The 10,000-nt window shown below is 37.7% G+C and overlaps 10 non-coding genes and 29 pseudogenes across 10 annotated transcripts in view; all 39 read left to right on the forward strand.

Annotated features, from left to right (window-relative positions):
• Window positions 1-20, forward strand: part of LOC148434334 (5S ribosomal RNA) — a 119-nt gene extending 99 nt beyond the window's left edge. Inside the window, exon 1 of the ribosomal RNA XR_015876617.1 lies at window positions 1-20. This exon is cut by the window's left edge and continues 99 nt beyond it. This is a non-coding gene — a ribosomal RNA (5S ribosomal RNA).
• A 116-nt stretch (window positions 21-136) lies between these two features.
• Window positions 137-255, forward strand: LOC148434335 (5S ribosomal RNA; annotated as a pseudogene).
• Window positions 256-371: 116 nt separating this feature from the next.
• Window positions 372-490, forward strand: LOC148434336 (5S ribosomal RNA; annotated as a pseudogene).
• A 117-nt stretch (window positions 491-607) lies between these two features.
• On the forward strand, window positions 608-726 carry LOC148434337 (5S ribosomal RNA). The gene has a single exon (XR_015876702.1). It is a non-coding gene; the product is annotated as a 5S ribosomal RNA (ribosomal RNA).
• Window positions 727-841: 115 nt separating this feature from the next.
• On the forward strand, window positions 842-960 carry LOC148434338 (5S ribosomal RNA; annotated as a pseudogene).
• Window positions 961-1,076: 116 nt separating this feature from the next.
• Window positions 1,077-1,195, forward strand: LOC148434339 (5S ribosomal RNA; annotated as a pseudogene).
• Window positions 1,196-1,546: 351 nt separating this feature from the next.
• On the forward strand, window positions 1,547-1,665 carry LOC148434340 (5S ribosomal RNA; annotated as a pseudogene).
• Window positions 1,666-1,781: 116 nt separating this feature from the next.
• On the forward strand, window positions 1,782-1,900 carry LOC148434341 (5S ribosomal RNA; annotated as a pseudogene).
• A 115-nt stretch (window positions 1,901-2,015) lies between these two features.
• On the forward strand, window positions 2,016-2,134 carry LOC148434342 (5S ribosomal RNA). The gene has a single exon (XR_015876618.1). It is a non-coding gene; the product is annotated as a 5S ribosomal RNA (ribosomal RNA).
• A 116-nt stretch (window positions 2,135-2,250) lies between these two features.
• Window positions 2,251-2,369, forward strand: LOC148434343 (5S ribosomal RNA). The gene has a single exon (XR_015876685.1). It is a non-coding gene; the product is annotated as a 5S ribosomal RNA (ribosomal RNA).
• Window positions 2,370-2,485: 116 nt separating this feature from the next.
• LOC148434344 (5S ribosomal RNA) lies at window positions 2,486-2,603 on the forward strand (annotated as a pseudogene).
• A 116-nt stretch (window positions 2,604-2,719) lies between these two features.
• Window positions 2,720-2,838, forward strand: LOC148434345 (5S ribosomal RNA; annotated as a pseudogene).
• Window positions 2,839-2,954: 116 nt separating this feature from the next.
• Window positions 2,955-3,073, forward strand: LOC148434346 (5S ribosomal RNA; annotated as a pseudogene).
• Window positions 3,074-3,188: 115 nt separating this feature from the next.
• Window positions 3,189-3,307, forward strand: LOC148434347 (5S ribosomal RNA; annotated as a pseudogene).
• Window positions 3,308-3,423: 116 nt separating this feature from the next.
• On the forward strand, window positions 3,424-3,542 carry LOC148434348 (5S ribosomal RNA; annotated as a pseudogene).
• Window positions 3,543-3,893: 351 nt separating this feature from the next.
• Window positions 3,894-4,012, forward strand: LOC148434349 (5S ribosomal RNA; annotated as a pseudogene).
• A 116-nt stretch (window positions 4,013-4,128) lies between these two features.
• LOC148434350 (5S ribosomal RNA) lies at window positions 4,129-4,247 on the forward strand (annotated as a pseudogene).
• A 115-nt stretch (window positions 4,248-4,362) lies between these two features.
• LOC148434351 (5S ribosomal RNA) lies at window positions 4,363-4,481 on the forward strand. The gene has a single exon (XR_015876619.1). It is a non-coding gene; the product is annotated as a 5S ribosomal RNA (ribosomal RNA).
• A 116-nt stretch (window positions 4,482-4,597) lies between these two features.
• LOC148434352 (5S ribosomal RNA) lies at window positions 4,598-4,716 on the forward strand. The gene has a single exon (XR_015876686.1). It is a non-coding gene; the product is annotated as a 5S ribosomal RNA (ribosomal RNA).
• Window positions 4,717-4,832: 116 nt separating this feature from the next.
• On the forward strand, window positions 4,833-4,950 carry LOC148434353 (5S ribosomal RNA; annotated as a pseudogene).
• A 116-nt stretch (window positions 4,951-5,066) lies between these two features.
• On the forward strand, window positions 5,067-5,185 carry LOC148434354 (5S ribosomal RNA; annotated as a pseudogene).
• A 116-nt stretch (window positions 5,186-5,301) lies between these two features.
• LOC148434355 (5S ribosomal RNA) lies at window positions 5,302-5,420 on the forward strand (annotated as a pseudogene).
• Window positions 5,421-5,535: 115 nt separating this feature from the next.
• On the forward strand, window positions 5,536-5,654 carry LOC148434356 (5S ribosomal RNA; annotated as a pseudogene).
• Window positions 5,655-5,770: 116 nt separating this feature from the next.
• Window positions 5,771-5,889, forward strand: LOC148434357 (5S ribosomal RNA; annotated as a pseudogene).
• Window positions 5,890-6,004: 115 nt separating this feature from the next.
• Window positions 6,005-6,123, forward strand: LOC148434358 (5S ribosomal RNA; annotated as a pseudogene).
• Window positions 6,124-6,474: 351 nt separating this feature from the next.
• On the forward strand, window positions 6,475-6,593 carry LOC148434359 (5S ribosomal RNA; annotated as a pseudogene).
• Window positions 6,594-6,709: 116 nt separating this feature from the next.
• On the forward strand, window positions 6,710-6,828 carry LOC148434360 (5S ribosomal RNA; annotated as a pseudogene).
• Window positions 6,829-6,944: 116 nt separating this feature from the next.
• LOC148434361 (5S ribosomal RNA) lies at window positions 6,945-7,062 on the forward strand (annotated as a pseudogene).
• Window positions 7,063-7,178: 116 nt separating this feature from the next.
• Window positions 7,179-7,297, forward strand: LOC148434362 (5S ribosomal RNA; annotated as a pseudogene).
• Window positions 7,298-7,412: 115 nt separating this feature from the next.
• On the forward strand, window positions 7,413-7,531 carry LOC148434363 (5S ribosomal RNA). Its single transcript, XR_015876743.1, has one exon. It is a non-coding gene; the product is annotated as a 5S ribosomal RNA (ribosomal RNA).
• A 116-nt stretch (window positions 7,532-7,647) lies between these two features.
• On the forward strand, window positions 7,648-7,766 carry LOC148434364 (5S ribosomal RNA). The gene has a single exon (XR_015876620.1). It is a non-coding gene; the product is annotated as a 5S ribosomal RNA (ribosomal RNA).
• A 116-nt stretch (window positions 7,767-7,882) lies between these two features.
• On the forward strand, window positions 7,883-8,001 carry LOC148434365 (5S ribosomal RNA; annotated as a pseudogene).
• A 586-nt stretch (window positions 8,002-8,587) lies between these two features.
• On the forward strand, window positions 8,588-8,706 carry LOC148434366 (5S ribosomal RNA; annotated as a pseudogene).
• Window positions 8,707-8,822: 116 nt separating this feature from the next.
• LOC148434367 (5S ribosomal RNA) lies at window positions 8,823-8,940 on the forward strand (annotated as a pseudogene).
• Window positions 8,941-9,056: 116 nt separating this feature from the next.
• LOC148434368 (5S ribosomal RNA) lies at window positions 9,057-9,175 on the forward strand (annotated as a pseudogene).
• Window positions 9,176-9,290: 115 nt separating this feature from the next.
• LOC148434369 (5S ribosomal RNA) lies at window positions 9,291-9,409 on the forward strand. The gene has a single exon (XR_015876622.1). It is a non-coding gene; the product is annotated as a 5S ribosomal RNA (ribosomal RNA).
• Window positions 9,410-9,525: 116 nt separating this feature from the next.
• On the forward strand, window positions 9,526-9,644 carry LOC148434370 (5S ribosomal RNA). The gene has a single exon (XR_015876690.1). It is a non-coding gene; the product is annotated as a 5S ribosomal RNA (ribosomal RNA).
• Window positions 9,645-9,760: 116 nt separating this feature from the next.
• LOC148434371 (5S ribosomal RNA) lies at window positions 9,761-9,878 on the forward strand (annotated as a pseudogene).
• Window positions 9,879-9,994: 116 nt separating this feature from the next.
• Window positions 9,995-10,000, forward strand: part of LOC148434372 (5S ribosomal RNA) — a 119-nt pseudogene continuing 113 nt past the window's right edge.

The following is a 10,000-nucleotide window of genomic DNA, read 5'->3' on the forward strand; positions in this document are numbered from 1 at the left end:
AATACCAGGTGCTGTAGGTAATTTTATACTGCCATAACATTCTTTTCTATTACATTTTACATTTAATTTTTTCAACTTATCATTGAATTTACTTGAGTTAAGAAGTAAAAGCGGTCTAAATTTAAAGCTTTTGAGTACCTACAGCCAAACCACAGTGGACATGCCCAATCTCGTCTGATCTTGGAAGCTATACAGTGTTGGGCCTGGTTAGTACTTGGATGGGAGACCACCTTGGAAAACCAGGTGCAGTAGGTAATTTTATACTGCCAGAACATTCTTTTCTATTACATTTTACATTTAATTTTTTCAACTTATCAATGAATTTACTTGAGTTAAGAAGTAATACAGGTCTAAAGTTAATGATTTTGAGCATCTACAGTCAAACCACACTGGACATGCCCAATCTTGTCTGAACTTGGAAGCTATGCAGTGTTGGGCCTGGTTTGTACTTGGATGGGAGACCACCTGGGAATACCAGGTGCTGTAGGTAATTTTAGACAGCCAAAATCATTCTTTTTTATTACATTTTACATTTGATTTTTTCAACTTATCAATGAATTTACTTGAGTTAAGAAGTAAAAGAGGTCTAAAGTTAATGTTTTTGAGTACCTACAGCCAAACCACACTGGACATGCCCAATCTCGTCTGATCTTGGAAGCTATGCAGTGTTGGGCCTGGTTAGTACTTAGATGGGCGACCACCTGGGAATACCAGGTGCTGTAGGTAATTTTATACTGCCATAACATTCTTTTCTATTACATTTTACATTTCATTTTTCAACTTATCATTGAATTTACTTGAGTTAAGAAGTAAAAGAGGTCTAAAGTTAATGTTTTTGAGCACCTTCAGCCAAACCACACTGGATATGCCCAATCTCGTCTGATCTTGGAAGCTATGCAGTGTTGGGCCTGGTTAGTACTTGGATGGGAAACCACCTGGGAATACCAGGTGCTGTAGGTAATTTTATACTGCCATAACAGTCTTTTCTATTACATTTTACATTTGATTTTTTCAACTTATCAATGAATTTACTTGTGTTAAGAAGTAAAAGCGGTCTAAATTTAATGCTTTTGAGCACCTACAGCCAAACCACAGTGGACATGCCCAATCTCGTCTGATCTTGGAAGCTATGCAGTGTTGGGCCTGGTTAGTACTTGGATGGGAGACCACCTGGGAATACCAGGAGATGTAGGTAATTTTATACTGCCAGAACATTCTTTTCTATTACATTTTACATTTAATTTTTTCAACTTATCAATGAATTTCCTTGAGTTAAGAAGTAATAGAGGTCTAAAGTTAATACTTCTGAGCACCTACAGCCAATCCACACTGGACATGCCCAATCTCGTATTATCTTGGTAGCTATGCAGTGTTGGGTAAGGTCAGAACTTGGATGGGACACCACCTGGGAAAACCAGGTGCAGTAGGTAATTTTATACTGCCATAACATTCTTTTCTATTACATTTTACATTTAATTTTTTCAACTTATCAATGAATTTACTTGAGTTAAGAAGTAATACAGGTCTAAAGTTATTGTTTTTGAGCACCTACAGCCAAACCACACTGGACATGCCCAATCTCGTCTGATCTTGGAAGCTATGCAGTGTTGGGCCTGGTTAGTACTTGGATGGGAGACCACCTGGGAATACCAGGAGCTGTAGGTAATTTTATACTGCCAGAACATTCTTTTCTATTACATTTTACATTTAAATTTTTCAACTTATCAATGAATTTACTTGAGTTAAGAAGTAATAGAGGTCTAAAGTTAATGTTTTTGAGCACCTACTGCCAAACCACACTGGACATGCCCAATCTCGTCTGATCTTGGAAGCTATGCAGTGTTGTGCCTGGTTAGTACTTGGATGGGAGACCACCTGGGAATACCAGGTGCTGTAGGTAATTTTATGCAGCCATAACATTCTTTTCTATTACATTTTACATTTAATTTTTCAACTTATCATTGAATTTACTTGAGTTAAGAAGTAAAAGAAGTCTAAAGTTAATGTCTTTGAGCACCTACAGCCAAACCACACTGGACATGCCCAATCTCGTCTGATCTTGGAAGCTATGCAGTGTTGGGCCTGGTTAGTACTTGGATGGGAGACCACCTGGGAATACCAGGTGCTGTAGGTAATTTTATACTGCCATAACAGTCTTTTCTATTACATTTTACATTTAATTTTTTCAACTTATCAATGAATTTACTTGAGTTAAGAAGTAATAGAGGTCTAAAGTTAATGTTTTTGAGCACCTACAGCCAAACCACACTGGACATGCCCAATCTCGTCTGATCTTGGAAGATATGCAGTGTTGGGCCTGGTTAGTACTTGGATGGGAGACCACCTGGGAATACCAGGTGCTGTAGGTAATTTTATACTGCCATAACATTCTTTTCTATTACATTTTACATTTAATTTTTTCAACTTATCATTGAATTTACTTGAGTTAAGAAGTAAAAGCGGTCTAAATTTAAAGCTTTTGAGCACCTACAGCCAAACCACAGTGGACATGCCCAATCTCGTCTGATCTTGGAAGCTATGCAGTGTTGGGCCTGGTTAGTACTTGGATGGGAGACCACCTGGAATACCATGAGCTGTAGGTAATTTTATACTGCCAAAACATTCTTTTCTATTACATTTTACATTTAATTTTTTCAACTTATCAATGAATTTACTTGTGTTAAGAAGTAAAAGCGGTCTAAATTTAATGCTTTTGAGCACCTACAGCCAAACCACAGTGGACATGCCCAATCTCGTCTGATCTTGGAAGCTATGCAGTGTTGGGCTTGGTTTGTACTTTGATGGGGGACCACCTTGGAATACCAGGTGCTGTAGGTAATTTTAGACAGCCAAAACATTCTTTTCTATTACATTCTACATTTCATTTTTTCAACTTATCAATGAATTTACTTGAGTAAAGAAGTAAAAGAGGTCTAAAGTTAATGGTTTTGAGCACCTACAGCCAAACCACACTAGACATGCCCAATCTCGTCTGATCTTGGAAGCTATGCAGTGTTGGGCCTGGTTAGTACTTGGATGGGAGACCACCTGGGAATACTAGGTGCTGTAGGTTATTTTATACTGCCATAACATTCTTTTCTATTACATTTTACATTTCATTTTTCAACTTATCATTGAATTTACTTGAGTTAAGAAGTAAAAGAGGTCTAAAGTTAATGTTTTTGAGCACCTACAGGCAAACCACACTGGACATGCCCAATCTCGTCTGAACTTGGCAGCTAGGCAGTGTTGGGCCTGGTTAGTACTTGGATGGGAGACCACCTGGGATTACCAGGTGCTGTAGGTAATTTTATACTGCCATAACATTCTTTTCTATTACATTTTAAATTTAATTTTTTCAACTTATCAATGAATTTACTTGAGTTAAGAAGTAATAGAGGTCTAAAGTTAATGTTATTGAGCACCTACAGCCAAACCACACTGGACATGCACAATCTCGTCTGATCTTGGAAGCTATGCAGTGTTGGGCCTGGTTAGTACTTGGATGGGAGACCACCTGGGAATACCAGGAGATGTAGGTAATTTTATACTGCCAGAACATTCTTTTCTATTACATTTTACATTTAATTTTTTCAACTTATCAATGAATTTCCTTGAGTTAAGAAGTAATAGAGGTCTAAAGTTAATACTTCTGAGCACCTACAGCCAATCCACACTGGACATGCCCAATCTCGTATTATCTTGGTAGCTATGCAGTGTTGGGTAAGGTCAGAACTTGGATGGGACACCACCTGGGAAAACCAGGTGCAGTAGGTAATTTTATACTGCCATAACATTCTTTTCTATTACATTTTACATTTAATTTTTTCAACTTATCAATGAATTTACTTGAGTTAAGAAGTAATACAGGTCTAAAGTTATTGTTTTTGAGCACCTACAGCCAAACCACACTGGACATGCCCAATCTCGTCTGATCTTGGAAGCTATGCAGTGTTGGGCCTGGTTAGTACTTGGATGGGAGACCACCTGGGAATACCAGGAGCTGTAGGTAATTTTATACTGCCAGAACATTCTTTTCTATTACATTTTACATTTAAATTTTTCAACTTATCAATGAATTTACTTGAGTTAAGAAGTAATAGAGGTCTAAAGTTAATGTTTTTGAGCACCTACTGCCAAACCACACTGGACATGCCCAATCTCGTCTGATCTTGGAAGCTATGCAGTGTTGTGCCTGGTTAGTACTTGGATGGGAGACCACCTGGGAATACCAGGTGCTGTAGGTAATTTTATGCAGCCATAACATTCTTTTCTATTACATTTTACATTTAATTTTTCAACTTATCATTGAATTTACTTGAGTTAAGAAGTAAAAGAAGTCTAAAGTTAATGTCTTTGAGCACCTACAGCCAAACCACACTGGACATGCCCAATCTCGTCTGATCTTGGAAGCTATGCAGTGTTGGGCCTGGTTAGTACTTGGATGGGAGACCACCTGGGAATACCAGGTGCTGTAGGTAATTTTATACTGCCATAACAGTCTTTTCTATTACATTTTACATTTAATTTTTTCAACTTATCAATGAATTTACTTGAGTTAAGAAGTAATAGAGGTCTAAAGTTAATGTTTTTGAGCACCTACAGCCAAACCACACTGGACATGCCCAATCTCGTCTGATCTTGGAAGATATGCAGTGTTGGGCCTGGTTAGTACTTGGATGGGAGACCACCTGGGAATACCAGGTGCTGTAGGTAATTTTATACTGCCATAACATTCTTTTCTATTACATTTTACATTTAATTTTTTCAACTTATCATTGAATTTACTTGAGTTAAGAAGTAAAAGCGGTCTAAATTTAAAGCTTTTGAGCACCTACAGCCAAACCACAGTGGACATGCCCAATCTCGTCTGATCTTGGAAGCTATGCAGTGTTGGGCCTGGTTAGTACTTGGATGGGAGACCACCTGGAATACCATGAGCTGTAGGTAATTTTATACTGCCAAAACATTCTTTTCTATTACATTTTACATTTAATTTTTTCAACTTATCAATGAATTTACTTGTGTTAAGAAGTAAAAGCGGTCTAAATTTAATGCTTTTGAGCACCTACAGCCAAACCACAGTGGACATGCCCAATCTCGTCTGATCTTGGAAGCTATGCAGTGTTGGGCTTGGTTTGTACTTTGATGGGGGACCACCTTGGAATACCAGGTGCTGTAGGTAATTTTAGACAGCCAAAACATTCTTTTCTATTACATTCTACATTTCATTTTTTCAACTTATCAATGAATTTACTTGAGTAAAGAAGTAAAAGAGGTCTAAAGTTAATGGTTTTGAGCACCTACAGCCAAACCACACTAGACATGCCCAATCTCGTCTGATCTTGGAAGCTATGCAGTGTTGGGCCTGGTTAGTACTTGGATGGGAGACCACCTGGGAATACTAGGTGCTGTAGGTTATTTTATACTGCCATAACATTCTTTTCTATTACATTTTACATTTCATTTTTCAACTTATCATTGAATTTACTTGAGTTAAGAAGTAAAAGAGGTCTAAAGTTAATGTTTTTGAGCACCTACAGGCAAACCACACTGGACATGCCCAATCTCGTCTGAACTTGGCAGCTAGGCAGTGTTGGGCCTGGTTAGTACTTGGATGGGAGACCACCTGGGATTACCAGGTGCTGTAGGTAATTTTATACTGCCATAACATTCTTTTCTATTACATTTTAAATTTAATTTTTTCAACTTATCAATGAATTTACTTGAGTTAAGAAGTAATAGAGGTCTAAAGTTAATGTTATTGAGCACCTACAGCCAAACCACACTGGACATGCACAATCTCGTTTGATCTTGGAAGCTATGCAGTGTTGGGCCTGGTTAGTACTTGGATGGGAGACCACCTGGGAATACAAGGAGCTGTAGGTAATTTTTTACTGCCATAACATTCTTTTCTATTACATTTTACATTTAATTTTTCAACTTATCATTGAATTTACTTGAGTTAGGAAGTAAAAGAGGTCTAAAGTTAATGTTTTTGAGCACCTACAGCCAAACCACACTGGACATGCCCAATCTCGTCTGATCTTGGAAGCTATGCAGTGTTGGTCCTGGTTAGTACTTGGATGGGAGACCACCTGAGAATACCAGGTGCTGTAGGTAATTTTATACTGCCATAACATTCTTTTCTATTACATTTTACATTTAATTTTTTCAACTTATCAATGAATTTCCTTGAGAAAAGAAGTAATAGAGGTCTAAAGTTAATACTTTTGAGCACCTACAGCCAATCCACACTGGACATGCCCAATCTCGTCTTTTCTTGGTAGCTATGCAGTGTTGTGCCTGGTCAGTACTTTGATGGGAGACCACCTGGGAATACCAGGTGCAGTATGTAATTTTATACTGCCATAACATTCTTTTCTATTACATTTTACATTTAATTTTTTCAACTTATCAATGAATTTACTTGAGTTAAGAAGTAATACAGGTCTAAAGTTAATGTTTTTGATCACCTACAGCCAAACCACACTGGACATGCCCAATCTCGTCTGATCTTGGAAGCTGTGCAGTGTTGGGACTGGTTAGTACTTGGATGGGAGACTACCTAGGAATCCCTGGTGCTGTAGGTAATTTTAAACTGCCATAACTACCTTTTCTATTACATTTTACATTTAATTTTTTCAACTTATCAATGAATTTACTTGTGTTAAGAAGTAAAAGAGGTCTAAATTTAATGCTTTTGAGCACCTACAGCCAAACCACAGTGGACATCCCCAATCTCGTCTGATCTTGGAAGCTATGCAGTGTTGAGCCTGGTTAGTACTTGGATGGGAGACCACCTGGGAAAACAAGGTGCAGTAGGTAATTTTATACTGCCATAACATTCTTTTCTATTACATTTTACATTTAATTTTTTCAACTTATCAATGAATTTACTTGAGTTAAGAAGTAATACAGGTCTAAAGTTATTGTTTTTGAGCACCTACAGCCAAACCACACTGGACATGCCCAATCTCGTCTGATCTTGGAAGCTATGCAGTGTTGGGCTGGTTAGTACTTGGATGGGAGACCACCTGGGAATACCAGGAGCTGTAGGTAATTTTATACTGCCAGAACATTCTTTTCTATTACATTTTACATTTAAATTTTTCAACTTATCAATGAATTTACTTGAGTTAAGAAGTAATAGAGGTCTAAAGTTAATGTTTTTGAGCACCTACTGCCAAACCACACTGGACATGCCCAATCTCGTCTGATCTTGGAAGCTATGCAGTGTTGTGCCTGGTTAGTACTTGGATGGGAGACCACCTGGGAATACCAGGTGCTGTAGGTAATTTTATGCAGCCATAACATTCTTTTCTATTACATTTTACATTTAAATTTTCAACTTATCATTGAATTTACTTGAGTTAAGAAGTAAACGAAGTCTAAAGTTAATGTCTTTGAGCACCTACAGCCAAACCACACTGGACATGCCCAATCTCATCTGATCTTGGAAGCTATGCAGTGTTGGGCCTGGTTAGTACTTGGATGGGAGACCACCTGGGAATACCAGGTGCTGTAGGTAATTTTATACTGCCATAACAGTCTTTTCTATTACATTTTACATTTAATTTTTTCAACTTATCAATGAATTTACTTGAGTTAAGAAGTAATAGAGGTCTAAAGTTAATGTTTTTGAGCACCTACAGCCAAACCACACTGGACATGCCCAATCTCGTCTGATCTTGGAAGCTATGCAGTGTTGGGCCTGGTTAGTACTTGGATGGGAGACCACCTGGGAATACCAGGTGCTGTAGGTAATTTTATACTGCCATAACATTCTTTTCTATTACATTTTACATTTAATTTTTTCAACTTATCATTGAATTTACTTGAGTTAAGAAGTAAAAGCGGTCTAAATTTAAAGCTTTTGAGCACCTACAGCCAAACCACAGTGGACATGCCCAATCTCATCTGATCTTGGAAGCTATGCAGTGTTGGGCCTGGTTAGTACTTGGATGGGAGACCACCTGGCAATACCAGGTGCTGTAGGTAATTTTATACTGCCATAACATTCTTTTCTATTACATTTTACATTTAATTTTTTCAACTTATCAATGAATTTCCTTGAGAAAAGAAGTAATACAGGTCTAAAGTTAATACTTTTGAGCACCTACAGCCAATCCACACTGGACATGCCCAATCTCGTCTTTTCTTGGTAGCTATGCAGTGTTGTGCCTGGTCAGTACTTTGATGGGAGACCACCTGGGAAAACCAGGTGCAGTAGGTAATTTTATACTGCCATAACATTCCTTTCTATTACATTTTACATTTAATTTTTTCAACTTATCAATGAATTTACTTGAGTTAAGAAGTAATACAGGTCTAAAGTTAATGTTTTTGAGCACCTACAGCCAAACCACACTGGACATGCCCAATTTTGTCTGATCTTGGAAGCTGTGCAGTGTTGGGACTGGTTAGTACTTGGATGGGAGACTACCTAGGAATCCCTGGTGCTGTAGGTAATTTTAAACTGCCATAACTACCTTTTCTATTACATTTTACATTTAATTTTTTCAACTTATCAATGAATTTACTTGTGTTAAGAAGTAAAAGAGGTCTAAATTTAATGCTTTTGAGCACCTACAGCCAAACCACAGTGGACATCCCCAATCTCGTCTGATCTTGGAAGCTATGCAGTGTTGAGCCTGGTTAGTACTTGGATGGGAGACCACCTGGGAAAACCAGGTGCAGTAGGTAATTTTATACTGCCATAACATTCTTTTCTATTACATTTTACATTTAATTTTTTCAACTTATCAATGAATTTACTTGAGTTAAGAAGTAATACAGGTCTAAAGTTATTGTTTTTGAGCACCTACAGCCAAACCACACTGGACATGCCCAATCTCGTCTGATCTTGGAAGCTATGCAGTGTTGGGCTGGTTAGTACTTGGATGGGAGACCACCTGGGAATACCAGGAGCTGTAGGTAATTTTATACTGCCAGAACATTCTTTTCTATTACATTTTACATTTAAATTTTTCTACTTATCAATGAATTTACTTGAGTTAAGAAGTAATAGAGGTCTAAAGTTAATGTTTTTGAGCACCTACTGCCAAACCACACTGGACATGCCCAATCTCGTCTGATCTTGGAAGCTATGCAGTGTTGTGCCTGGTTAGTACTTGGATGGGAGACCACCTGGGAATACCAGGTGCTGTAGGTAATTTTATGCAGCCATAACATTCTTTTCTATTACATTTTACATTTAATTTTTCAACTTATCATTGAATTTACTTGAGTTAAGAAGTAAACGAAGTCTAAAGTTAATGTCTTTGAGCACCTACAGCCAAACCACACTGGACATGCCCAATCTCGTCTGATCTTGGAAGCTATGCAGTGTTGGGCCTGGTTAGTACTTGGATGGGAGACCACCTGGGAATACCAGGTGCTGTAGGTAATTTTATACTGCCATAACAGTCTTTTCTATTACATTTTACATTTAATTTTTTCAACTTATCAATGAATTTACTTGAGTTAAGAAGTAATAGAGGTCTAAAGTTAATGTTTTTGAGCACCTACAGCCAAACCTCACTGGACATGCCCAATCTCGTCTGATCTTGGAAGCTATGCAGTGTTGGGCCTGGTTAGTACTTGGATGGGAGACCACCTGGGAATACCAGGTGCTGTAGGTAATTTTATACTGCCATAACATTCTTTTCTATTACATTTTACATTTAATTTTTTCAACTTATCATTGAATTTACTTGAGTTAAGAAGTAAAAGCGGTCTAAATTTAAAGCTTTTGAGCACCTACAGCCAAACCACAGTGGACATGCCCAATCTCGTCTGATCTTGGAAGCTATGCAGTGTTGGGCCTGGTTAGTACTTGGATGGGAGACCACCTGGAATACCAGGAGCTGTAGGTAATTTTTTACTGCCAGAACATTCTTTTCTATTACATTTTACATTTAATTTTTTCAACTTATCAATGAATTTCCTTGAGTTAAGAAGTAATAGAGGTCTAAAGTTAATACTTTTGAGCACCTAC

This window comes from Taudactylus pleione, unplaced genomic scaffold, assembly GCF_031769625.1.
Source record: "Taudactylus pleione unplaced genomic scaffold, aTauple2 ptg002146l, whole genome shotgun sequence".
Lineage (NCBI taxonomy): Eukaryota > Metazoa > Chordata > Amphibia > Anura > Myobatrachidae > Taudactylus > Taudactylus pleione.